We start from the raw sequence: 27,186 nt of genomic DNA, 5'->3' as shown, positions 1-27,186 counted from the left end.
CTTTAGCTCAACTGTAAAAAGCTGCAGCTAAAATAAAAATAAGCTATGAGAGTGAGTAATATTCTAAGAAACAATGCTGAGAACAAAACCAGGACTACATACTCACTATGCTGAGCCATAGGCTAGGCAATGTTAGGGCAAGGTATAGCTTATGAATGGAATGAAATGCGCTACATTAAATTCTATCCATTTACTTTAGGAATATTGGCCTCCACAATGTTAGAAGAATAAATTTATCTTGTCTCACCAAATTTATAGTAATTTGTTCAGCAGCACTAGGAAGATGTGCACCCCATTTCTAAGGGGACAATTCTGAGCTGTGGCTACAACTCTGTTCTACCCTATACTTTGCAAAGACCTGGGAGAAGATGAGAGAGGTTCATGGTAGCCTCTTGGGGAGAGAGGAAGGGGAGTGGAGATGGCCTCGTGACCTCCTTACAAGCCTCCTTCCTCCTCCTATCCTGGGGGACCACATGGTGTTCCTCAGTATTAGATTCATTGCAATTCAAGCTGTTGCCCATGAGAGTTTGTGCAAGGTTTCCAAGGCCCTGTGGCAGAGCCATTCTCCTGGGGGTATAACCTGCTCTGGAGCTGAAATCACTGCAAGAGGCATGGCCTGGTACTTAGTTATAGAAGAGCCTCACCTCACTTCTGAGATGGCCTTGGAATTCTCTGACTTAAAGTCACAATCACAGTCTCTGATGCTGAGAATGCTTGAACCACAGGTGCTGGGTCACATACACCCACTTAAGTCTCTTCAGCTGACAAGAACCTGATTTAATGCACTGGGTGATAACTGAACACCTACCTGTGGGCTAGGTTTGCTTTAATCACCATCAATATTGCTTGAACCAATCCCCTGCTGAGGACTTCTTTGAGGACTCAACCACCCCCACAGTGACTGGGGAGGTACCAGCTCCAACCCCCAGACCCCGACCAGGTAGGGCTCTGATTTTTTTTTTTTTTTTTTGAGACGGAGTTTCACGCTTGTTACCCAGGCTGGAGTGCAATGGCGCAATCTCAGCTCACCGAAACCTCCGCCTCCTGGGTTCAGGCAATTCTCCTGCCTCAGCCTCCTGAGTAGCTGGGATTACAGGCACGCACCACTATGCCCAGCTAATTTTTTGTATATTTTTTAGTAGAGACAGGGTTTCACCATGTTGACCAGGATGGTCTCGATCTCTTGACCTTGTGATCCACCCGCCTCGGCCTCCCAAAGTGCTGGGATTACAGGCTTGAGCCACCGCGCCTGGCCTGGGGCTCTTATTTTTTACCTCTCCCCATCCCTTCCCTCTCCCCGCTGCAGGTGGGGCTCTGATCCTGTTCTTCTTCCACCCCAGGTGGTGCTGATCCCTTCCCTCTCCCTTTCAGGTGGGCCTCTGATCCCTGCACCGGTGGGGCTCTGATCCCTTCCCTCTCCCCTCCCAAGCTAGAGCTCTGCTCCCTTTTATCTCCATCCCCCAAGTGGGGCTCTGATCTCTCCCATCTCCTGTTAAATGAGGCTTTGATGCCTTCCCGCTCAGTGAGGTTTACTCTCATATTGGTCAGATTCTTCCGGTGCCTGATGGCCTTTGGTGTCTTCAAATTGCACGGCTTCATATCAGAGTGATTCCTCATCTCCCTCATTTCCCTGGCTGCCCATGGATTAAAACACCATGGTACTGGTAACGTCTGAACCATGCTGGTACTTACTGCCTTTGGTTCCTGTGTTAGCCTGTCCAGTTGTCTTTACCAGTCTGAAGCTTGGAGACAAGCTCCTATAATCTAAGGCCACTTCAAATCCAGAGGCTTAGCTGTCCTGTCCATCTCATCATTCCCATGTGGTATAACGAACTGATCAGATGAACTTGAGGCCACAGTGTCCAGATTTGTCTTCTGTGTTTGCTGCCCACTAGCTCTGTCTTCTAATATAAATTATTGAATGGCTGGGCCATGGTTTAAATACCGGGATAATGTAAGTTTTGTTTTTTTGAGACGGAGTTTCGCTCTTGTTACCCAGGCTAAAGTGCAATGGCGCCATTTCGGCTCACCGCAACCTCCGCCTCCTGGGTTCAGGCAATTCTCCTGCCTCAGCCTCCTGAGTAGCTGGGATTACAGGCAAGCGCCACCATGCCCAGCTAATTTTTTGTATTTTTAGTAGAGACAGGGTTTCACAATGGTGACCAGGATGGTCTCCATCTCTTGACCTCATGATCCACCCGCCTCGGCCTCCCAAAGTGCTGGGATTACAGGCTTGAGCCACCGTGCCCGGCCGATAATGTAAGTTTAATGATCTATAACATTGTCTGCCACATAGTGGCACATAGGAATGTTGGCAAGGAAGAGGATGACTTTGATGGCACTGATGACACTAACCCTGACAATGTCAATCCTGCCCATGTTTCCCTCATGCCTGTAACTTTGCATTATCCTCTAGGAAGGCACTTACTGTCTTGTAAGTATTAAAACTGTCTATTTCTTCTGGACCTGCACATTTAGAATTCCCCGAGGGCCACAGTCTTGTTTTATTTATCCTTACATTCCTGGCATTAGGTATAGTACCTGGTAGAGAGCTTTAGCAAAATTATTGTCCTCACTCCTCTCTTCACCTTAGTAATTCTTTAATAGGATGTGCAAATGGGCCGGATCAATGTGAAAGAAAAATGAACGCTTCAAGAATTTAAATAATTAGGTGGTATAACTCTAAAAATTTCTAAACCTAAACCCCGAGTTATAGATTGAATAGCAATTATATGAGCAGTTTAAAAATATAAAGCCCATATTGTACATTTTTCCATTGCCAGAAATATATTGAGTAGAATTGTATAGTGTTCTTTCCCCTCTCTTTAGAGGTTATTTAACTCTATCAATCTTATTTTCAGTTTAATTATGAAACCAACATGCCAAACATACCATACATCCAAAAATGAATTTAGCCTTCGGAATATTAATTAACATTGTTTCAAAGAGACAGCCGCTGTTTATCATTGATTTAAATTAAATATTGAGAAGGAAATTAAAGAGATTTTTATTTCATTTATTCAGCAGCAACATTACAGTTTAAACAAATGAAGGCATAATTAAACAGGCTGCCATTAAATTACAATCTGCGTCTCATGTAAGCAAACATATTAAAATTGAAAATGCTTGTCATGAATATAAAACCAGCTTGCTTGAGTAAGAATTACTCTGAATGTATGATGCACATTTAAGCAATTGTTTTGTTCATTTTCCAAAAAGCACTGTGGCACTTTTGATGTGACCAGACTAACAGGTTGCATTAATTGTGAGATATATTTGATAATAATAACTGCAAGACTACTCATAATAGCTAATGATGTGGTAATCCCTGGTATGTACTTAACTCACACCAAGTAATTTAATTCATGAGGTGGATATCATTACTATCTCTTCTAAAGAGTGTCTTTTTTGGTTGTTTGTTTGTTTGTTTTTGTTTGATTGTTTGAAAGAGGAAGAAATTAAAGTCATTAGGGAGCAGCGATGGGAGTGGGGGAGGAGACCTGCTCCCTGTAAGCCCTGTAATGTGCAAAAGAAGCAAACAGAGTTCCCTTGAAATTTTGTGGCAGAGAATCCAACGCTGAGAGGCAGGTTACAGTGGGATCAAGAAGGTACAGAGGCTGATCAGCAAAGTGAAGCTTCTAGAAGAAGACTAGTTCTGGGAATCACCTGGTAGATGGTGTGTACACGTAGAGAACCAGTCCAGAATATGCTGATAGAATTAAATAGAATTATTTTCCAAAATTATCGTTTTCAACAGCATTTCATACATCAGATGAATGACCTTGAATACGTTGCTTAACTCTGAGTTTTCACTTGCTCATCTACTAAGGGAAGATGATATTTACAACCCACCCCAAAAACCGTGGTGAATAGCACTTGATAATCAATGGTGTCTGCTATCTACTAGGGGCTCCAAGAGGACACATATTAAATGCTTAAAAATTTAGACTAAAATTTAAAACAGCTTGTAAGAGACATGTCTTCTCAACTGTGAATCAAAGAGTAGGTCTGAGTGGACAGGATGGGGTCTCAGGGAACTGATCGTCAGTTACCCTGCCCGGGTCTTCCTTTCCTAATCCCACACCTCCTTGATATCTGGTGGGTGTGTTTTACATTCAGTTGGCTCGGAATAACTTATAATCCTTTTAAGATTGCACGATCCAGGAATGCTGAGTAGGGTAAAACCCAAAGCAGTAAAAATAAATTTGAAAAATAAATAAATAAATAAATAAACGAGCAGGCAGCTTACCCTCAGCCATCCTAGTAATCACCAGATTGTAACTGCGGACAATGGATGTGAGGTAAAATGCATTGATCTGACCAAGCAAAATGGAACTCAGAGAAAATACATTTAAACAGTGAAATTTAATGGTGAGATGCATCTTGGGAAGGGAAATGAACCTTTTCCCCAGATGGGTCTTTTAATTTGACACATAACAATTAAACTTTTATAACTGGCATCAGGTTGGGTGCTGATTTGGGAATCCAGCGTTTCCCTGCTTCTTCAGTAGGGCAATTGTAGGCTTCATGACAAGTCAAGGTAAATGGCATTTGGCAACTGCTGCTCCACGTTTAGCACCAATGAAGTTCTCTTCTCTATAAATAAAATGATGCTTTTTTGGTTACAGCAAACCTTAATTTAAAATTCCATTGATCAGACTGGGTCCAAATAAACAAATAGTTTTGTGAATCATTTGTATCCATTTTTAAGTGTGATTTATTGAATTTAAATTTTCAAATTATCCTCTGCAACACCCTCTCGAGAAACAGTTTTGAACTTTCTGATTGTCAAGATTCTTCCCAGGGGCTAGCATTTGGTTAAAAAAAAAAAAAACTTTTGAAAATACAACTTCAACCTAAAATTTTTGACTTTCATCAACTAGGCTGATTTTTTTTTTATTTTTTTTTTCCCCTGTTGGACAGTATTTCCCTATCTTCTAGGACAGCAGAGACTACAAGTGATTTTAGTAGAAAACCCAACATCAAGTCTCAGAAATCATGGTAAGAGAATTTAATATCCCTTCTGTGAGCTCCTGACCTTGCTTTGTCTGAGCTATTGATACATGAAGATGTGGAGATTTTGAATTAGAAGTAGTTTGGCTACCATTTACTTACCTCTGTAACTCAACAAAATATAAATGTAGGGCCTTTCAGGAGCTTCTGGAAGCTCCCATTCTTATACAAAATTATGACTCCATTCTAGCAGATTCTACTGGGACACCCAGAATTGGCGCTACCTACCCCCTTCACGTCTCTACTGTCTCTTCTCCAGCAGAGATTCAGTCTAACACTATTGTATTCTGCCTAACTCTTCTTAACAGCCATTCATCACCTCTTCCAATTTTTCTTTTTCATTTCCTTTTTCCAAAATTTATTTTCTTTCTCTTCTCTCATTCAAACTGCACCATTCATTTATTTATTTATTTATTTATTTATTTATTTATTTATTTATTTATTTTTAACTTATAGACATTCCTTTGGCCAACTCAAAATTACTCCTGGTAAGAAACAGAGTGTCCAAGGACTCCAGTATTTTCCCTGACAGTCCAGTGATTTTGTCTCGTGTTTCATGGGACCATATACTTTCCCGATCATCTATCATCATTGCTTTTCCTTCTCAAAATCTGAAGCTATTTGATAGTCTTCCGTGTACTACATTGACAGAGACTGGGGGAAAATCATTTTCTTTAGTAGAAAACATGTTGTTACATATAAATCTGGCTGCAAAAAGGGAAATATAGTGGGTCTTACTAAATAATGGTTAAAATTGGATTTTTCCATAGGGATTTGGTAGAATCAGTAATTACCTCTCAAGAGCCATATCCTGGAAAGTTGCTTTTAAAAAAATTATTTTCTTTCATTTCTTTCCAAACTAACAGTGACTGCAAATGCCTCTAGATCTGGCTGTGACTCCTCCTAATATAACCAGTTGTTACAAAGCAAAATCATTAGCATGATGAAAAATTAATTAGAAAAGTCTGTTGCATTTTATAAATATGCATTTGTGTGTGATTAAATAAATCCGAAGTTTTGAGTTTTGCTTGGTGCCCTTAGGATGGATATTCTGCATGCTTGTAGCATACCAAACAAGAAACCTAATCAGATTGGTTCTGCCATAAATGGAAGCCATTTATTTGGCCTTAATTGGGATCTGAAAAGTTATTAAAGCATATTTTTGGAGTTTGTTCAAATTAATTACTGTGAAGCCAATGGATTTATAGCCAAGCTATTTTCTCAAAATATTTCTTTTCTGACCCAGCTGTACCTTGTTCTAACAAATGAAAATTATATGAATAGACCAAATATAATGAGCTATCACAGATGGAAAGAGAAGTGGAGTGACCTAGGTTTAAGGCAGAGGTTTTGGGAGGCTGTAAAATGAAACAGGTATTTTTACAGTCATGCTCTCAGGACCCAATTTACTTATCTTTCTTCTGTGTTTCCACTAGAAGGAGCAAAACACATTTACTGCAAGGAGCACCTTGTTATTCAGTTGATTTTAGAGAAACATAGCTTTATGTCCTAATTCTAGCCTTGTCCTTACTATATAGTAAGGAGGTAAGTAAAAGCACCTTTAATTTCTTAAGCCTCTGATTTATACGGCTGTAGGAGCTAGGATACTCTACATTCAGGTTAAGAGATTCAGGATAGAATTAACTTATAGAAACTTAGAGCTTGGTTAAGTGATCACTTAGAATTTTTAGTGAGAGTGGAGTCTAGGTATTTATAGTCCTTATTCTTTCTCCAAATTCTGTATGTTGTCTATCTGGGTTGGAATGACAATTTGTAACAAATGAAATTCATGATTATCTTTAAAAATGCTGGAATTTAAGGCATCCATCAGCGAGCGTATGACATTGATGTCGTCTTTCGCCTAGGCAATGACCCCTACAGAACTCCTGACTCCCTAAACCCAGTGATCACGGCCTTCACATTACTGGTGGCAATTACTTGATTCATAGAACCGTATTAGGAGTCAATATCAAATGATTAGTTCTTTCCTGGAAATGGTGGACTTCCAAGAAGGTGTAAACATTATTATTTTCATTAGCTCTACACATATTGGCGTAACCGATGATGTTCTGCATCTAGTACTCTGAGAAGCAACAAGATGTGTGCACTTTATACACATTTGTTTTCTAGAATTCGTCCAAATAAATTTTGTAAAAGAGATAACTTTTTGGAGTTATTTTTGTACAAGGATCAGCAAACATTTCTCATCACCTTCTGATTTCCTCCTCCATTCTCTCTCCCTGGTATTGCTTTCATTACAATATAAGTTTCTCTTTGGGGTAATTTCAATAGCCGTCAGCCTTTTCTTAGGCACAATCATGTTTCCAACCAACTTGTTGAAATAAAAAGGAAATAAAATTATGCAAGAAAGCATCTGTATTATAATACAAATACCACAATATAAGCTTCAAAAGTCAGGAATGATTTTATTTTATTTATTTATTTATTTTTTTTTTGAGAAGGAGTTTTGCTCTTGTTACCCAGGCTGGAGTGCAATGGCATGATCTCAGCTCACCACAACCTCTGCCTCCTGGGTTCAGGCAATTCTCCTGCCTCAGCCTCTTGAGTAGCTGGAATTACAGGCATGTGCCACCATGTCCAGCTAATTTTTTATATTTTTAGTAGAGATGGGGTTTCACCATGTTGACCAGGATGGTCTCAATCTCTTGACCTCATGATCCACCCACCTCGGCCTCCCAAAGTGCTGGGATTACAGGCTTGAATAAAAATCCAATTTGCTTCAATTTGAAAGAGGAGTTCAGGGTGATATGTAACTCAACCAATAATTATTCAATTAAGGAATAAATAAGTAGGTGTAAAACCACCTTACTAAAGTATGTTACACTCCACTGTTTGAGAGAGCCTTGAGAGCACATCTCAAATGTTCTGTATTTGAAGAATGAGGTCTGAAGATACAGATGGTTTTCTAAAAATGGGAAAAAAGAAAAAAGAAAAAAAAATGATGGAGATGTCTCAGAAGCTATTATTGGTGCCTGACCTCTAATTTCACTTCCAACAAAGGATATAGAATATCCAAAGGAAAATGTGTACGATGGGAGAACAAGAAAATGTTTGCTAAGAGTTATTTTTGAAGCTTCAAACAGAAGGCCACAGTCAGGAGAAAAATCATACAATAATTCACCCATTACTCCAACCTATCATCACATAAGAAAGGCTGGACCTCTGAGAATCTGGAAAAAACAGATGCTTGAGTGGAATTGTGCCTGTAACCTGCAATGGAAGAGAGCATTGAGGCTGACTGTGGCATTTCATGCAGACTCATGGATGAGATTAAAGTGGTCCTTAGAAGCTTCCAGAAAATAGGTCCCAATAAAAGCAAATGTAAATCCTATCTGGAGCAAAAGGTCCCAGATGCAGCCCCTTGGAACTTCTACAGATTAAATTCTTAAAAGTACAATTTTATAACCAAAAAATATAAAATATGCAAGAAAACTGTCAGCAGAAATAAAAGCAACGTAAAAACACTCTACTCGCTGTACCCACCCAATTATTTCAGATACTGGAAATAACAGACACAGTATGCAAAATATCTTACGAGATCTTTGAAGAAATAAACGATTATTAAAAACTGGCAAGGAATAAGTCAATATGTCTCATGAGCTGACTGTATTCCTCCTCAGAAAATTTCATATCCAGAAGTCATAACCCCCAGTACATTAGCATGTGACTCTCTTTGGAAATAGGGTCATTGTAATGAGTTAAGATGAGATAATACTGAAATAATGTGAGGCTGTGACGGTTAATTTGATGTGTCAATTTGACTGGGCTACAGGGTGCCCAGATATTTAATTAAACATTATCCTGGGTGTTTCCTGGTGAGATTAACATTTGAATTAGTAGACTAAGCAAAGCAGATTGTCCTCTTCAGTGAGGGTGGGCCTCATCCAATCTGTTGTTGAAGATCTGAGTAGAATCAGGAAGAATATGTTCCCTTTGCATGGCTGTCTTTGAGCTGGGACACTGGTCTTCTGCCTTAGGACTCAGAGTAGAAACTTACACTATTAGATCTCCTGGTCCTAAGGCCTTTGTTCTAGGCTAAAACTGTACTGTTAGCTCTGTGGGGTCTCCGGCTTGCCAACTGCAGGTCTTGGGGAGTCTCAGCCTCATACCCATCTGTGGCAATTATACACACATATAAATACATGTGCACATGCACATGCATGTGTACACACACACACACACACACACGTTCTATTGGTTCTGAGTCTTTGGAAAACCTAGACTAATATACAGCAATTAATCCAAGTTGACTGCTGTTACAAAAAGCAGGAATTTAGAAATAGATACACATACACCAAGAACACTGTGTGAACATGAAGGCAGAGACTGGGGTGATGCATATGCAGGGGAAGAGGCCCCAAAGATGACCAGAAAACCACTAGAAGGTAGGAAGAGAGGCATAAATCAGGTGTTCCCTCATAGCCTCAGAAGAGACCAACTCTGACAACACCTAGAACTTGCCATCCTCATCTCAAAAACTGTGAGGCAATAAATTTCTATTTGATTGGTGACACTGTTACAGCATTGTGACCACAGGAATCCATTATCCAAGCAGCCAGGATATTCATTTTAAAATAAATAATTGTAACTTTGAGGAATAGTAATATAATTGTCCAAATTCAACAGACAGCAAATAGTATATCAGCCAGGGTTATGTACACGAGATAGAAACCAACAATTTTAGAAGCAAGCAGGGAAGATTTAATTTAAGGAAATGGGTTGATTTTTGAATCATTTTGTTTCCTGAAATGGCTCTCAAACCACCAGCACTGACTGACCACCATTAGTGCTAAGCCAGAATTAATAAATTATTTCCAGGGCCACCATGATACATGCTGCTCATTTTCAGGAAGTCAGAAATGGAGAAAGCTCTGACCTAAGGATGAGGGTGGCAGATCAGGAAGACAGATCCACTGTCACCACCATTGCCATTGCATGTCAGCACCCAGGGAACTGGAGAGGGGATTATGCCATGTCACAGGTGATCCTTACATTCCTGAGACCCTCCTAGTCTGCAGCAGCAACCACCTCAATTCTACATTTCAAATCTCATGCAAAAACATCTAGGACCCTAGTTTTAATAGCATCTTTGAAATATAGTTATTTCCTACTTTAAGGTTTCTACCCAGAAAGTAGCTTGAATGTGAAATGAGTGAGTCAACCCAGCATACACAGTGGAGGGAGGCTTAGAAATGGGTTAAACACAGAAGATAGAGCTAGTATGCACAACACAGACCCAAAGAAGCACTCAGGATGCTTACTGATTTGAGGAGATGGGAAATATAAACAGATTAAAGGACATTGAGAGGAGAATATGAATATCTAAGTTTATATCTATTTGCATCCTAGAAGCAGGAAGAACAGAAAGTATGAATTATTTAAAGTTATGGTTTCTGATCATTGTTAAAACCTGTGAGAAACATGAGTCACAAATATAAGAAACACAAGGCATGAAAAGTAAGCTAAATAAAAAGAAATCCAACCCTGGACACATTGTCTTCAGTTAGCTGAATACCAAAAACAGAATGACACCCTTACAAGTAGCCAGAGAGAAAAGTCGTACCATTTATTAAAGAATGATTGTTAGACAATAGTAATGTTCCAAAAGCAAAAAAAAAAGAAAAAAATATGAAATATAATATCTTCAAATAACTAAGATAAAATAACTACCAACGAAGGATTGGGTATTCACAAAACTCAATCTCAAGGATAAACACACTTTCAAATACACAAACAAAAATCAGAATAGAGTTATTTATTTATTTCAGAAAATAGTGGAGTATTTAGTTCAGATTTATTTATTTATTTATTTTTTATAATAGCTGTTTATTTTGGAAAAATGAAACCACTACAGAAGGAAGATCTAAAAAGTGATGATAAACAATCACAAAAGATATATAAACATGAGTAAATGCAAACAGAAAGTGCCTGAACAAAATAATCATAATCATAATGTTGTTAACTCTGTGGTTTATAAAATAAGTCAAAACAAAACCGTTGAAGAAATATCATTTGTAAATCATAAGAGTAATAAAATCCTATCTTGTTAGGCAGAGTGAGTAAGCAAGGTAAATTACCCAGTGTAAAAATCCAACATGACATGAAGTCCAGTAGAATAAAGTGAGATAAACAAAACTGAAAAACAATAGAGTTAAAGTAATTCATTCGAGAAAAGGAAAGTGAAGGTGAGGGGGCAGATGAAACTTAACAAAAAGTGGAAGATGATAATAAATTAAAAATTTCCAATATAAGTTCAATATTCTAAATAATATAAACTGACCAAACCATTTATTAGGGAGAGAGAGGAGGGTGTGGGGATGGTGGGGAGGGAAAACACGGGGAGAAATGCCAGATATAGTATGTATCTAAAGTAAAAAAATTAAAAATAAAAATAAATAAAATTAAATTAAAAAATATACATTAAAATTAGATTTTTAAACAACCACATCTATGTTCTGTTTGTAAGAGATCCAACCCAGACATATTAAACTTAAAAATATGAAAAAAGATGACCAGGTGTGGTGGCTCAGGCCTGTAACCCAGCACTTTGGGAGGCCAACATGGGCTGATCACCTGAGTTCAGGAGTTTGAGACCAGTCTGGTCAACATGACAAAACTCTATCTCTACTGAAAAATACAAAAATTAGCCAGACGCGCAGTGGCACACACCTGTAGTCCCAGCTACTCGGGAAGCTGAGGCAGGAGAATCCCTTGAACCCAGAAGGCGGAGGTTGTAGTGAGCTGTGATTGCACCACTGCACTTTAGCCTGGGTGACAGAGCCAGAGTCAGTCTCAAAAATAAAAATTAAAAAAATAGAAATATGGAAAAAGGTTTGTCAGAAAGATAATAACTAAAATGTGGCAGGCTTAGTTTTTAAATGTCATGTAAAATAGAGATCATGTCCTACATAGAATTTCATGGTGTATGTGTCCCACATTTTCTTTATCCAGTCTATTCTTGATAGGCCTTTGGGTTGATTCCATTTCTTTGCTATGGTGAGTCGTGCTGCAGTGAACATACACATGGATATATCTTGTAATGTAATGATTTCCATTCCTTTGGGTTTATACCCAGTAATGAGATTGCTGGGTCAAATGGTATTTCTGGTTCTAGATGTGTGAGGATTCATCACGCTGTCTTTCACAATGGTTGAATTCATTTACACTCCCACCAACAGTGTAAAAGTATTCCTATTTCTCTACAACCTTGCCAGCATCTGCTGTTTCTTGACTTTTTAATAATTGCCTTTCTAACTGGTGTGAGATGGTATCTCTCAATTATTACTGTCTCAAGCAAACAAAAAAGATAATGAAGATTAATAAAATTGGAATCACATACTAACAGAGGCTGACCATAGAACCCTCACTTAACCATCTGAGATTAAAAACAAAGTATTCTCAAGTACACATGAAATTTAAAACAAAAAAAAAAAAAAATCTTACCGCATTCTAAACAAAGCAAGTTTCAACAAACTTCAAGTACTCGGTAGCATACAAAGATTTTGGGACATGATGCATTTGTATGAAAAACCATATTGTTTCAGAACCACGGTTAAGTGCGCGAACCTCTTTTTGTGCTCATGTCCTTTGATAGCATCTACCTCACTGAATTTGGACTTGGTCTCATGACTTATAGCAAACCTGAAAACGTGCTTGTGCATGTCTACTTCCTCTCATGCTTCCTCTCTTGTGGACCCAAACCACTGATTGAGAACAAGCCTAGGGACCTGTGGAAGGTGACAAGAATAATCAAGGTTATCACAGACCAGCTTGTAACTAGCCGGTGTACAAATAGATGACTCCACCCAGACAGAATTAATAAAGATGCACATGTAACCTAACAGAGCGAACCCATGAGTGAGACCAGACAACATTGGACAAACTGCTTAGACTATCCATAGACACATAAGCAATAATAAGTTGTTATAACAAAGCATTTGGCTTGGAGGGTCCTTAGTGTTTGATATTATAAATAATGTGGGTATCTTATATTCTTGATGTAAAATTGTAGAACAAAACATTAAAATTTTTCAAAAATAGGTATTATCAATCACTTTACATCTCCAACTGGTTATCAGAGAAACACGTAACTTAAAATCTCAATCTTGTGAATACAAGAAAGCAATGTTATATTTCATGTTGTTATACTTTGCATTTAAAGTAAAATTATTTAATTGTATGTAGAATGTATCCTAAAGGAGCTAAAAAAGTAGTAAATAGAAAACAAAAATTTTAATTGTCTAAGATAGTATCACTTATGTGTCTATGAATAGCCTTAGAAGTTCATCCAATGGTGTTTCTGGTGTTACTCATATGTCCGTGCTTTGTGTGTGTTCAGTAAGCATCTTTGCTGATTCTGGCTGAATGAAATCATATATTTGGACACCCATTGGCTATCTGTATGTACACTGGATATTTATAAATATTTATGAAATACCACCTGTGTGCCACTCCCCTGGACATGAGCCCATTTATTGAGCTCAGGGATTCCACAGGGATTGTAGAGCTGATGAAAACAAGCCTGTCTCTGGGGTTTCAGAGAGATTAAGTGCCAGCCTCTATGCAGCTTGAGTAATTTATTTAATAGATACACCTGCTTCTGTCAGCTGTGAAACATTTGGTAAGATGACCTGAGGCTCATTCCACCTGCTTCATGTCACCTGAATGACATGCAGAGAGGGAGAAAGTCAGATGTAGAAGGGGGACATTCTGGCACCTTTTAAGTGTCAGCAATCACTATGGAAACCCTCTGGATGTTGTATTGAGGAAAGTCTATCTTCAGAGAGTTCAAAGGATAAGTTTTTGTGATGGGGTGTATTCCAGGAGGGCCTTGACAGTGACACAGTCTCTCAAAACCCATGTGGCAAATCTTTTTTTTTTCTTCTTGAGAATGAGTCTCACTGTATCACCCAGGCTGGAGTGCAGTGGCAGAATCTCAGCTCACTGCAATCTCTGCCTCCTGGGTTCAAGTGATTCTTCTGCCTCAACCTCCTGAGGAGTTGGGATTACAGGCACCCGCCACCATACCTGACTAATTTTTATATTTTTCATAGAAATGAGGTTTTACCATTTTGGCGAGGCTGGTCTCAGACTCCTGACGTCAAGTGATTCACCGGCTTTGGCCTCCCGAAGTGCTGAGATTACAGGCAAGAGCCACCATGCCCGGCCCCCATGTGGCAAATCTTAATAATGGAAGGGTGCCACGATGAATGACCCTCTCACAAGGGGGACAGCTCAACACAATGCTCTAAAGTGAACCCAAAACTGCACAAAGCAAAAATTAGGTTTACATCTGGGTGCAAAAATGCAGTTCCATTGACTTCATCGTGAATCAACACAAATTATTGAATGTTTACTTTATACCAGGTGCTAGGCCCAGAACTGGGGATCCAAGGGTAAATATGAAAGAACACCTGCCTTTGAAGAGACAACAGGATGAAGTGCTCATGGAAATGAAGAGAGAGACGCTTCATGGTATGTGCTATGTAAGGGTTTATGGAAGCAGCAGGAAGATAGGAAAAAACTAACCCAGTATGTGAAGTGGGAGTTGGTAAAAGGGAAAGTGGGTATCTTTCTAAGAAGACTTCCTTGAAGCAGGATATTGCATCAATAATGTAACTGCGGTTTAAAGCTGCCTGGGCTTCAGTCCCATGTATGCACCTGAGAGGCTTTGGGATGCAAAGTTATTTCAAATAAGGATGTTATAAAAATTAAATGAGATATATACTGTCTGACATTTAGTAACTGCTCAACGTATGTTATTTCTACTGTTTTTCTAGTCATAGCCATCATTCATTGAGAACTTAGTATGAGTTATGTAATTAGTCAAGTTATTTATTTCACTAAAACAAAAAATCCTCCTCAATGAATTGTCACCATAACACCTCTACCCTGTAAGCACTGTAATCATTACCAGTTTATGTTGGAGGAAATTATGACACAATGTGTCTAGGTGAAGTCAAGGCCTTGAAGCTCATAAGTAGCAGAACTTGTAGTCAAAACCAGTCTGACTACATAGTTTCATTCTTAACAAATATACATTGCAGTCATAATAATAAGAAGAAGAACAAGAACAACAGAAGACCATTGTATCTTGCTTAGTGTGTGGCAAACACTGTTCCATCTTCCAACTTATATCTCACTTAATTTTCCTAATAATCTGGTGAAGTCAGTGTTATCATCTACATTTAGTAGATGAAGAAAATCAGACATCCAGAGTTACATAGCTTGCTCAAAGTCATGTAGATAGTAGATGGCAGAGCCGAATGTGGACTCACGCAGGCTGGGGCTATATTCTGTAAACTTAACCAAAATTCTAGGTCAGTGATATGGTTCAGCTCTGTGTCCACACCCAAATCTCATCTTGTAGCTCCCATAATTTCCATGCGTTGTGGGAGGACCCAGTGGAAAACGATTAAATGATGGGGGCGGGTCTTTCCCATGATGTTCTCGTGACAGTGAATGGGTCTCACAAGACCTGATGCTTTAAAAATGGGAGTTGCCCTGCACAGACTCTCTTTGTGTCACTGTCGCCATCCAGGCATGTAAGATGTGACTTGCTTCCTCTTGCCTTTTGCCATGATTGTGAGGCTTCTCCAGCCATGCGGAACTGAAAGAGGTCCATTAAACCTCTTTTTCTTCCTAGTCTAGGTTATGTCTTTATCAGCAGCATGAAAATACACTAATATAGCAAATTGGTACCAGGAGTGGGAGCTGCTGTATATACCTAAAAATATGGAATTGACTTTGGAACTCGGTAATAGGCAGGGTTTGGGATAGCTTGGAGGGCTCAGAAGAAGAAAGGAAAATGTAGGAAAGTTTGGAACTTCCTAGAGATTTGTTGAGTGGCTTTGCCTAAAGTGCTGATAGCAATATAAACAATAAAGTCCAGTCCTCATGTCCTCAGATAGAAATGAGGAACTTGTTGGAAACTGGAGCAAAGGTGACTCTTTTTACATTTCAGCAAACAGACTGGTGGCATTTTGCACCTGCCCTTGAGATTTGTGGAAGAAGTTTGAACTGGAGAGAGATGATTTAGGGTATCTGGTGGAGGAACTTTCCAAGCAGGAAAGCCTTCACGATGTGACTTGGATGCTGTTAAAGGCATTCAGCTTCATAAAGGAAGCAGACCACAAAAGTGTGGAAAGTCTGTGGCCTGACAATGCTACGGAAAAGAAAATCCCATTTTCTGTGGTGAAATCCAAGCTGGCTGGAGAAATTTGTATAAGTAATGAGGAGATGAATATTAATCACCAAGACAATGAGGAAAGTGACTCCAGGGCATTTCAGAGACCTTATTGACAGCCCCTCCTATCACAGGCCCAGAGGCCTAGGGGGAAAAGTAGTTTTATGGGCCGGACCCAAGGTGCCCATGCTATGTGCAGCCTAGGGACTTTGTGCCCTGCATCCCACCCACTCCAGCTGTGGCTGAAAGGGGCCAACATATAGCTTGAGCCATGGCTTCAGAGGGTACAAGCCTCAAGCCTTAGCAGTTTCCACATAGTATTGAGCCTGTGAGTGCAAAGAAGTCAAGAACTGAGGTTTGGGAACCTCTGCCTAGATTTCAGAAGATGCATGGAAATGCCTGGATTCCCAGATACACATTTGCTGTAGGGGTGAGGTCCTCATGGAGAACCTCTGCTAGGGCAATGCAGAAGGGAAATGTGGGGTGGGAGCTGCCCTGACAGTCCCTACTGGGGCACTGCCTAGTGGAGCTGTGAGAAGAAGGCCACCATCCTCCAGATCCCAGAATGATAGATCCATCGACAGCTTGCACTGTGAAACTGGAAATGTCTCAGACACTCAATGCGACTGTGAAGGCAGCTGGAAGGAAGGCTATACACCGCAAAGCCACCGGGTCAAAGCTGCCCCAGATTATGGGAACCCACCTCTTGCATCAGCATGACCTGGATGTGAGACATGGCGTCCAAGGAGATCTTTCTGGAATATTAAGATTTGACTGTCCCACTGATTTTGGACTTGCAAGGGGCCTGTAGCCCCTTTGTTTTGGCCAATTTCTCCCATTTGGGACGGGTATATTTACCCAATACCTGTACCCGCCCCCCCCATTGTATATAGGAAGTAACTAATTTGCTTTTGATTTTATGGGCTCATATGTGGAAGGGACTTGCCCTGTCTTGGATGAGACTTTAGACTGTGGACTTTTGAGTTAGTGGCAAAATAATTTGAGACTTTTGGGGACAGTTGGGAAGGCATGATTGTTTTTGAAATGAGAAGACGTGAGATTTGGCAGAGGCCAGAGGTGGAATGATATGGTTTGGCTTTCTGTCCACACCCACATCCCATCTTGTAACTCCCATAATTCCCACTTGTTGTGGGAGGGACCCCATTGAAGATAATTGAATTATGGGGGCAGGTCTTTCCCATGCTGTCCTGGTGATAGTGAATGGGTCTCACAAGACCTGATGGTTTTAAAAACGGTAGTTGCCCTGTACAAGCTCTCTCTCTCTTTTTTTTTCCTGCCACCATCCGTGCAAGATGTGACTTGCTCTTCCTTGCCTTCTGCCATGATTGTGAGACCTCCCCAGCCACGTGGAGCTATAAGTCCATTAAACCTCTTTTTCTTCCCAGTCTGGGATACATCTTCATCAGCAGCTTGAAAACGGACTAACACAGTCAGATTCTCTGAGATGGAGAGTAGTGTGCCTGTGCGAAACCGGCAAGTGTTTTCAGGATCAACACTGCAAAGGAGTGAAGAAAGCAGAATCCAGCAAAAAGCAAGGGTGAACTGAAATCTGGTCACAAACAGACCTCAGCACATACCTTCAAGAAGCTGTGGAGATGGGATCAAACTTCACAGTTGTCCCAAGAAGAAAAGGAAGTCCTGGGTTTACTTTATTGCATTTGATATTATATAAGCAGTCTCTAGGACTACCCAGCTGAGTAAGACAGCAAGTTGAGCTGATGGCAATCCCCAGGGAAAGATTCAGCTGTGTCAACAGCCAGCATTCTCAGCACCTGGTCCTTCATCCCAATCTGATGACTCTTTCTGCCCAACCCTACTCTTTCTCCTGTTACTTCACGTCTCTCTCTCTCTCTCTCTCTCTCTCTCTCTCTCTCTCTCTCTCTCTCTCTCACACACACACACACACACATCCTGTGGCACTCTCAAATCTGTCTGAGCATTTGCTTCCCAGAGACCGCAACCAGCACACCCCTGCAAAGTGAAAGAACGTCAGTGCCATCAATTTATGACCAAGCGCTGCTCGGTGTACTCAGAGGATGGTACCAGGCTGGAGTTTCAGCAGTCATCTCTCCTGTGGCAGTTTCGACATCTGTTCATACTCTTTCGCAGGATCCTTGCAGTCAGTGAGAATTCTGTACCACAGAGAATGTCTTTGTACAGCCAGATCCTCCCATATCAAACCTTACCTTCTTCCCCACCTCAATCCAGCAGCCTCAGGGTGAAGCCTCATATGTACTCTCCCAATTCCTGTCAGCGCACGTTGGCTCTGTCTTGCAATGCCTCTGGGGTTTAATCTCCTTTTCCCTCAGGAGGCCCAGCAATTTCTCAGTTGAGCTATGCTAGGACTCCACCGTTGCTCTTGGCCTGACCTCCAGGAAGAGAGGTTCAGCTACAGCCTGCGGGAGGCTCCTATTCTCATTGAGACAAGGCTTCTGCATTGCTCTCAAGCAAGAAGGGAGAACTAGCTGTTGCACAGAAAGGAAAGGGAGGGGGGCATGTCTGCAAGACAAGAGTGTTCATTGAAATCTATGTGTTAAATCTTTTAATGTGTTTATCTACGTGGAAGGACCCTCAATTTCAGCGTCCTTCTTCTCAATTAGGATGCTGACTTTGACCTAGTGGGCTTGCTGAAATTGAGATTTCAACTGCCTTTGAAGGCCAATTACCCTAAAATAATGTCCTAGGCCTCTTCACTATTTTTCTCTTTGCCTTGGAGTCCAGTTTATTACCCCCAGTCAGAAAATTCTAAATCTAAAATGCTCTACACACGAAAATTTTAGAGCATTGACATGATACAACATAGGTTGCTGAGATAGTGACACTTTTGCTTTTGGATGGTACAATACACACAAACATTGTTTTACGCACAGTTATTAAAAATCCTGTATAAATTACCTTCAGGCAATGTGTATCAGATAGCTATGAAATATTAATAAATTTTGTGTTTAGACTTTGTTCCTTTCCCCTAAGAGATCTCATCATGTATATGCAAATATTCCAAAATCTGAAAAAGAAAAAAATCCCAAACCTGAAATACTCCTGGTCCCATTTTGGGTAAGGGATATCCAACCTATATATGAAATTATCTATATATGTTTCCAAAGAGGACTCTGACTTTTAAACTTAGCTTTCAATTAGTGGTTAATCACTCTCAGCCTTTTATTGTCTTTTGCCTTGAGCCATACACATTTAATTATTCAATTCCATCATTCTTATAATCACCACATCTCCTAAATCTCTCCGAAGTCTGAGGTATTGCACCTGCTAGTACATTCCTGTTCAGTACTGTATTTCCCTTCCTCAGTTCACTATGGATGGATGCCATCAGAAGTACCGAATCCCTGGGGATCCCACACTTCCTCTGTGACCCATGATGGGATCTGCATTGCTAACCCCATAAGATGATTCAACTCCCTCCAAAGTTCCATTTTCTAGTCTGCTTTCTTGGACCACTTCTGCAAATTCCCTGAGTAGCTATGTTTTCATGAGGAAAATGTACTTGGAAATGTTCTCCAGAATACAGACTTGGAAGAAGAAGAGCAGAAATGGACCCGTGATGTGGTGGCTACAAAAACCAAGGGGGATGCCAGTTGGCATTCCAGAGCGGGAGTGATCCTTTAGAGTTGTTTGAAATTGAAGACGAAGCGCTTTTGTACACACACACAACCTCTCCTTAGTCATGTGTTGCCTCTGGAAAAGGAATAGAATATTGGTAGAGGCAGTTCTCCTATGCCAAGAGGACTCAACTGTGTGCTGTGGGTATATGACCCGTTCTGAAGCTGGGAGAATGAGTGCTGTGGTGGTATACCTTACAATCTGTGTGTTTTACTCATCAAGAGGTTACAGTAGATTCTATATCTGAACAGCAAATGGGCATTAGTTGGATGAGAGGTGTGGGAGGTGGGGGCAGAGGATAACTGCACTCCAGGGTGAGAAAAGGCTGGACACACAATGGATTCACATTGTACTTCGCTATGAGGTATCATGTCGTATAACATAACACCAGTCACCCTCATTCCCTTTTAACAAAGTTTCTCATCTGTGTGAAGTTGATGGCCTAGAAGGGCTGAGAAAAATCCCTTTCAGTCTTGCCAGTGGCAGGAAAAGGCAGGAGTAGTAACATCAGAAAAGGGAAAAGGAATCCTAGTGTTGAGGACCTGCTATGCTCCAGTACCTTTGCAGCCACTGAGAGAGATAAATTAAAAAATCCATGCTGCCGCAGGCCAAGAGGAAGTTAGATAATGCAACAGAGGAAGTGTCAAGGGGTCAATATCTTTTGCGCAATGAGGAGTCTTTTTCAGTTGAACGCAACTTGCTATCTGCTCTCTACCTGCCCCAAATCCTCATGAATCAAAATGCCCCTATTTGTTATGCAATAGGAGAGAGAAACAATGCTGATCAGAGAGGCTGAGTTACATATTGGAGGACAAGCAGGAAAGAGGTGCCAGGCCTGGGAATAAAAGCCGTAGCCGGCACTGTGCAGTGAGAACTATAGAGACAGGGTCTCCTAATGCTGTGTGAAGTTGCCAACTCAGATTGCTGAAAGTGTAGAAATTCAGTTCTCTCAGTGCTGAAATTATACACCTTGACCAGCTGCCCAGAGAGCATTCAAAGTCCTCTGTTGTTGATAGAAATAGTCCTGATATGACCCTCATGTTGAATGCACGGGGCGCCTCCTATGTGCCTGGCTCTGTTCTAGCTGCTTTTTACACGTGCCAACTCATGAGATCTGGCATGCTGCAAAGTGAGCACTGCTGGCGCCGCACTGTCAGATGAAGTCAATGAGGCACAGAGAGATGAAGGGATTTTTCCAAGATGATACAGCATGTTAATGGAAGGGCCTGGGTTAAATTCAGGCATCTAGGGGTACATCCTCAAGCTGAAAAATATTAAAGTAGGAATGTGATTATCACAAAAGTTAGGGTAGGACAGGGTTGAGGAGGGTGGTAAGAAAAGGTTTTGGTTGGAAAGAGGAACGTGGTCTGTTACAAAGTTCAGAAAATCCTATTTCTTGATGGCTGGTGCTCACATTAGCACTGTTGTTGACTCTTTGGGCTGGATAATTCTTTGTTGTGAGAGCTGTCTTAAGCGGCTAGGATGGTGAACAGCTTTCGTGGACGCCTCTAACTGGATACCAGAAATACGCTCTCCTGCAGTTATGAAGACAAAAAAAACGTATCTAGACTGCCAAATGTTGCTTAGGGTGCAAATTCCCCTGCGAGTTGATAACCACTGGTTAGCTACAAAGTTTACACAATCAGAATTGGTGATGCATACATTTATGCTATGCACATTTCTGCCTGTTTGCTGTATTTCTCATTAAAGTAAGTTCAAACAAAAAAGAATCTAGTGTAGTACTTGCTACGGAGTGGGTATTAAAGCTGTGAATTATTTTTCATTCCTCTTCCAGATCCAGTATTTTCTATTCCCGGACATAACTAGGAGGACTTCTGCGACACTTCTCCGCCTGACCCCAGTTCCACAACTTCAGACCCTACTTTGATTCAAGCATCACTTCACTTACAACGTTCTATTTTCATTGTTTGCTGAGTTCTTTTCTGAAAACTAATCTTGGGAAACAGTTAAACACACAAGAGAGTAAATATATTATACTGTAATCAGTACACTTGCAGCCCTCATATCAGATGAATGAATATTAAAATGCTATCTCATGTGCTTCAGAAATTTTTATTAAAAAATAAATATTACAGGTGTCCTTTTTTTTGTACCCTTCTTACACCAATTTCCCTTTTTTTTTTTTTTTTTTTTTGAGACGGAGTTTCGCTCTTGTTACCCAGGCTGGAGTGCAATGGCGCCATCTCGGCTCACCACAACCTCCGCTTCCTGGGTTCAGGCAATTCTCCTGCCTCAGCCTCCTGAGTAGCTGGGATTACAGGCTTGAGCCACAGCGCCCGGCCTATTTCCCTTCCTTTAACCTCAGTGGAAATAGTCACTATAAAATTGCTCTGTTTCATTTTTTCTATAATTCTGCTCTATATGTGTGTGTCAAAAAACAATAAAGCAATGTTAAAACAATTAGTGTAACTAATATTCCTCTAGCACTTGCTCCTTCGAAGTCAGACCAATGCTTCATTGATTCTATCCTGATTACTATTCATAACAAATCTTTGAGATACTTTCATGGTTTGGCTGTGTCCCATCCAAAAGTCAACTTGAATTGTATCTCACAGAATTCCCCCATGTTGTGGGAGGGACCCACACAGGGTGGGGGGTAATTGGGTCATGGGGGCCAGTCTTTCCCATGCTATTCTCACAATAGTGAGATCTCTCATGAGATCTGATGGGTTTATCGGGGTTTGAGCTTTCACTTCTTCTCAGTTTTCTCTTACCACCGTCATGTAAGAAGTGCTTTTGCCTCCCAGCACGATTCTGAGGACTCCCCGGCCATGTGGAACTGTAACTCCAATTAAACCTCTTTTTCTTCCAGGTCTTGAGTATGTCTTTATCAGCAGCATGAAAATGAACTTATACAGATGTCCACTATTATTTTTCTAATTCTTCATTAAGCAAACTGACACATGAAAATGCTAAATTTCCAAATCTTAATTAAATTTTGCATAAATGTTAAATTTTGCAGAAATGTCAAGCAGACTTCATAATTTTCTATTTACTCATCTGTTTTTCTGGTAGACTTTGAACTATTAAAGACACTGCATCCCTTCGTCTCAGTGTCCATGGGGGCTACAGCAAAGAACACTCAACACATGAACACTCAAATGAGTAAGAAAATACATGAATTAAGAAATCAATATACCAATGCAATTTCTCTCGTGCCACCTCCTGTTTTCAATCTAGCTGCAGGGTGCCCTTCTCCACTCACCTTTCTTTTTCTTTCTCCCAAGAACGTGTCCTCCCCATGCCCGGCACAGCAGACCAACTGTGCTTCCTGCTTAAAATTCTCTTTGCAGTCAGTGCATCAGAGGCTGCTTTGAAGAGCAGGTGCAAGGTGGAAGTGAATCAGGGGACATCACAGGCAAGTCTGAAGTGGCACCAAAGGGGCCTGAGGGTATTATGAAAAATGTGCCCTGGCCTATCTAAGGCAGACATTGTGGGAGAGCAAGGAGCCCTTAACAAAACGCCTGGGAATATCAGTCCAGCCACTTAGGGGGTTATTACGGGACAGACCGGGTGTACCCGGAAACACGCTGAAGCACAAAAATGTTTTCCTATTAAGGATGAATTTTCTATTGATGCTTTTATGTTTAGTATGTTTAGATTAAAGATCAAACTTGCCTGAAAATGATAACAGTACCCACCTGATAAAGTTTGGAAGCACCTTCAATGAGCTAATGTGCATAGTGCACCCAGCATGGGGCCTGAAGCCATGTCAGCCCAGTCACTGTAAGGCCAACTGCTGGTTCTCTCAGAGCCATAGCAGGGTTCCAGCCACTCCTCATCAGATTGCAGCCTCTGCTCACAGACCCACAGACACACACAGCTTCCACACAGCACCCTGACACCTACCTGAGATGCTCCCCGCTCAGACCCCTCACCTCCAACCCTACTTCATTTTCTAGACAGCTAATTCCTCCCCTTTGTTTCAAGGTTGAGCTCAAATTCTCTGTCTTTATCACTCATCTACCTGCATACTCTCCTGTTTGGAAGCAATTCTACAACAACTTTGTGATTTTAGGGTAACAGGGAAGTCCACATGTATTGCTATACCCATTCTGTTGATTACAATTGATTATGTGAATAATGTTCTATAATTTTAATTGCAGTGATAAAACAATAGTGATCTTCCCCATCTTCTGCCTGGCTTGGCTTTACTCTCTGTCCATAGCACATATCACCATGCAACAATTTACACACTTACTTGCACTCACTTACTGGCCTCCCTTCACTCTAGAACACAATTACCCTCTGGGAAGGGCCTCTGGCTGGTTTTGTCTCTGCTGTATTATCATAGCCTGTGTCCAGAACATAATAAATGGCTGCAGGTTAAAGGCAGACACTGAGCTCCCACCCTGAGTTGAAGAATGTGATAAGGCCCCCAACACCCTTACGGCATGAAGCCTTCAGAAACTTTATGGCAGACATTGTTATTGCCTTTGATCAGAGTGAATGCAGAGATGGCAGGAGGTGTGAGGAGCCAGGGCTGTGCAGGAGCTTCAATAATTTAAAGGTCATGCAGCTAAGTGAAAGGTGAGAGTGCAGGCTGGTCACAGCTGGGTCTTGGGCCTCCGCATGTGCCCTCTCCCCTAAGTCACCCTGCCTCTGCCACTAGACACATAGAACTCAAGAAAAAAAAAAAGTCAAATATGTTTTGTTTGTTCCAATGAACTGAACAGTTACAGAACCTACAAGAAAGTGCATGATGAATGAATGAATGAGCCGATGAACAAATAAAACTGGATAAGCCCCTTGGTGAACGGACTGAAAGGATGTAGAAACAAAGAATCCTGGAGTTGCAGATGGGATCAAACAAGTAATTCCTTCAGCCTGATGCTGTCCAGATGCCCAGAGGACCTCAGATGGTTGGGGATGAAGATTCAGTGACTAGTGCTGAGCATGATGGTGAAGATTCTAGGACCTGCCCTGCCAGGCTGCTGGGTTCAGGAGCATGGCGCGCTGCTGCCACCCTGTGGCTCAGGTTGTCCAGACACCGAGTCCTACATCGTGCAATCCCCAGGTGTGCTTGTTGAAGGTAAATAAGAACCCTCTGTCTTTTCACCCGCAGGTGGAAGTAGTAAGTAGAGACTTCAGACACCATTGCTTGTAAGATGAGGAGACACTAATTTAGCCTGGGGGAGTGTTGAAAAGCCTCTGTATTGCAGATGCACCTGACACTAATATCTTAAGAGACTGGCCCTGAGAATGACCCTATGGTCTGGGAAGAATGTGTGCTCAGAGTTCTGAGCTAAGGAATCTGGAGTGGCCAACTCGTAGATTCATTCCGTGTCTATAAGGAACATCTGAGCCCCTGGCCCTTCCCATGGAATTCGGGCCATGCAGGGGATGGGGGCTCTTTGTATCTGGTTAAATGAGGATTTCTAGGTAGAGGTTCTTAGGGGAAGTATGTAAGTTGTCTCAATAAATTCTGTGTCCCATTCACTGGCTCTGGGTCTCTGATTTCATCAGTGTCTGGAACATGGTGCTATCCCAACTGAAGGCAATGGGGCTCCAGCATAGCAGCCCCTCACACACAGAACTTGATTCAAACAAACTCATACAGGTTCTTTAGCTTGTATGTGTACACATAATGAGAGTCACTTTGTCTGAGCTTGATCGAGGAAAAACTACCAACTGAAAGGATTCCTTTAACCTTTGTTCTACTGTTTTTCAGAACCTGAATTTTGCAATGCTAAAAATTTTATAGATAGTAAACTGCTTAGGAATGAAGTGTTCAGATCTTACGGTGATTAGCACTTGAAAATGTAGGGCTGCTGCATGATGAGCAGATGGAACTGTCCACATAGAGACAAAAGAACAACAGTCCTGAATTGTCATACAGGATTCAGTGAAACATTTCTTACCATACATAAACACTATTAAAAACACCCCAGGGCTGGGCGTGGTGGCTCACGCCTGTAATCCCAGCACTTTGGGAGGCCGAGGCTGGTGGATCACGAGGTCAAGAGATTGAGACCATCCTGGTCAACATGGTGAAACCCCATCTCTACTAAAAATATAAAAAATTAGCTGGGCCTGGTGGCGCGTGCCTGTAATCCCAGCTACTCAGGAGGCTGAGGCAGGAGAATTGCCTGAACCCAGGAGACGGAGGTTGCGGTGAGCCGAGATCGCGCCATTGCACTCCAGCCTGGGTAACAAGAGCGAAACTCCGTCTCAAAAAAAAAAAACAAAAAACAAAAAAACACCCCAATCTTCAATATATCACACAACTATAAATTTATTTTGTTTTATAAAGTTAATTTTTTTTTGTTTCAATGTTTATTTGTCCTTGAATATGACATTTTCCATAAGCCTAAATGTGCCTTGGAGAGCATATTAGAAAACTTTATTAAGGTACCTATCAAAGGTGATGTTGACCACACAGCTGAATCAGAATCATGTGTCATTACATGTTGAAAATAAGTCAGAGAACTCTATTCCAGTGTTTTTATTGCCACTTGACCACAAGCAGAAGGTAGGTCCTAAAAGAGAAATTGAAATAATTTTGGGTTCTTCCAATGCCACACTGTTGTATTTCAACTTAGAACTGAATAGAAAAGAAAGAACATTTATTAATTGTTTTCTCTGCATCAAGTACACTATTGAGCGAGGCATTTTGCATCCAATAACTCAATAAACACTACTGCAATGCAAAGGAAAAGAGTGTTTGGTTATCTATTGCTTTTTGACGGATTATTCCCAAGTATGCTGGCTTTAACAACAACTATTTTCCTCATGATTTAATAATCTCACTGGGCTCAGGTGGACAGTCTTCACTTGGATTTTTTTTTAATGGTTGCAGCAAGTCAGGGGTTGCACAAAGAGTCCTCTGAAGGCTTAAAATGGGCTAATATCCAAGACAGCTCATTCACATGACTGGCATTGGATGTTGGTTACCATGGATCTCAGAGGGAGCCATCAAGCAGAGTGCCTGTGCATGGCCTTTCCTTGTGGCTTGGACTTCTTACAGCAAGGTGTCTGGGTTTAGAAAGAGAGTGTCTCAAGAGTGAACATTCCATGAGGAAGAAAGGTGATGGTCCTGGGCCAATTAAGGGACATGGCTAGAACTGGGAAGATGGTTTTCACTGAATATATTGGCCAAAGTAGTCAAAGAGCTAGTGCAGATTCAATGGAATGGAGAATAAACTTCATTTTTTGACAGAGGACAGGTAAGCTCATGTAGCAGAGGAGTATATGGGATGGGAGTTATTTCTGGAGTTCTATTTAGAAAATACAATCTACAGTTCACATGTATCCCACATGGACTTATGGGGACCCCACACTTGGACTATTTCCCCAAGGAGTGTTTATAA

At 41.0% G+C, this 27,186-nt stretch overlaps 1 long non-coding RNA gene across 1 annotated transcript; it reads left to right on the top strand.

Annotated features, from left to right (window-relative positions):
• Positions 1 to 739: 739 nt before the first annotated feature.
• Positions 740 to 21,933, top strand: LOC118148497 (uncharacterized). Its single transcript, XR_004735321.3, has 4 exons — positions 740 to 940; positions 4,924 to 5,001; positions 14,401 to 14,508; positions 21,651 to 21,933. It is a non-coding gene; the product is annotated as an uncharacterized LOC118148497 (long non-coding RNA).
• Positions 21,934 to 27,186: the final 5,253 nt, after the last annotated feature.

This window comes from Callithrix jacchus, chromosome 16 (genome assembly GCF_049354715.1).
Source record: "Callithrix jacchus isolate 240 chromosome 16, calJac240_pri, whole genome shotgun sequence".
NCBI lineage: Eukaryota > Metazoa > Chordata > Mammalia > Primates > Cebidae > Callithrix > Callithrix jacchus.
This window is presented reverse-complemented; position numbering and strand designations above follow the sequence as displayed.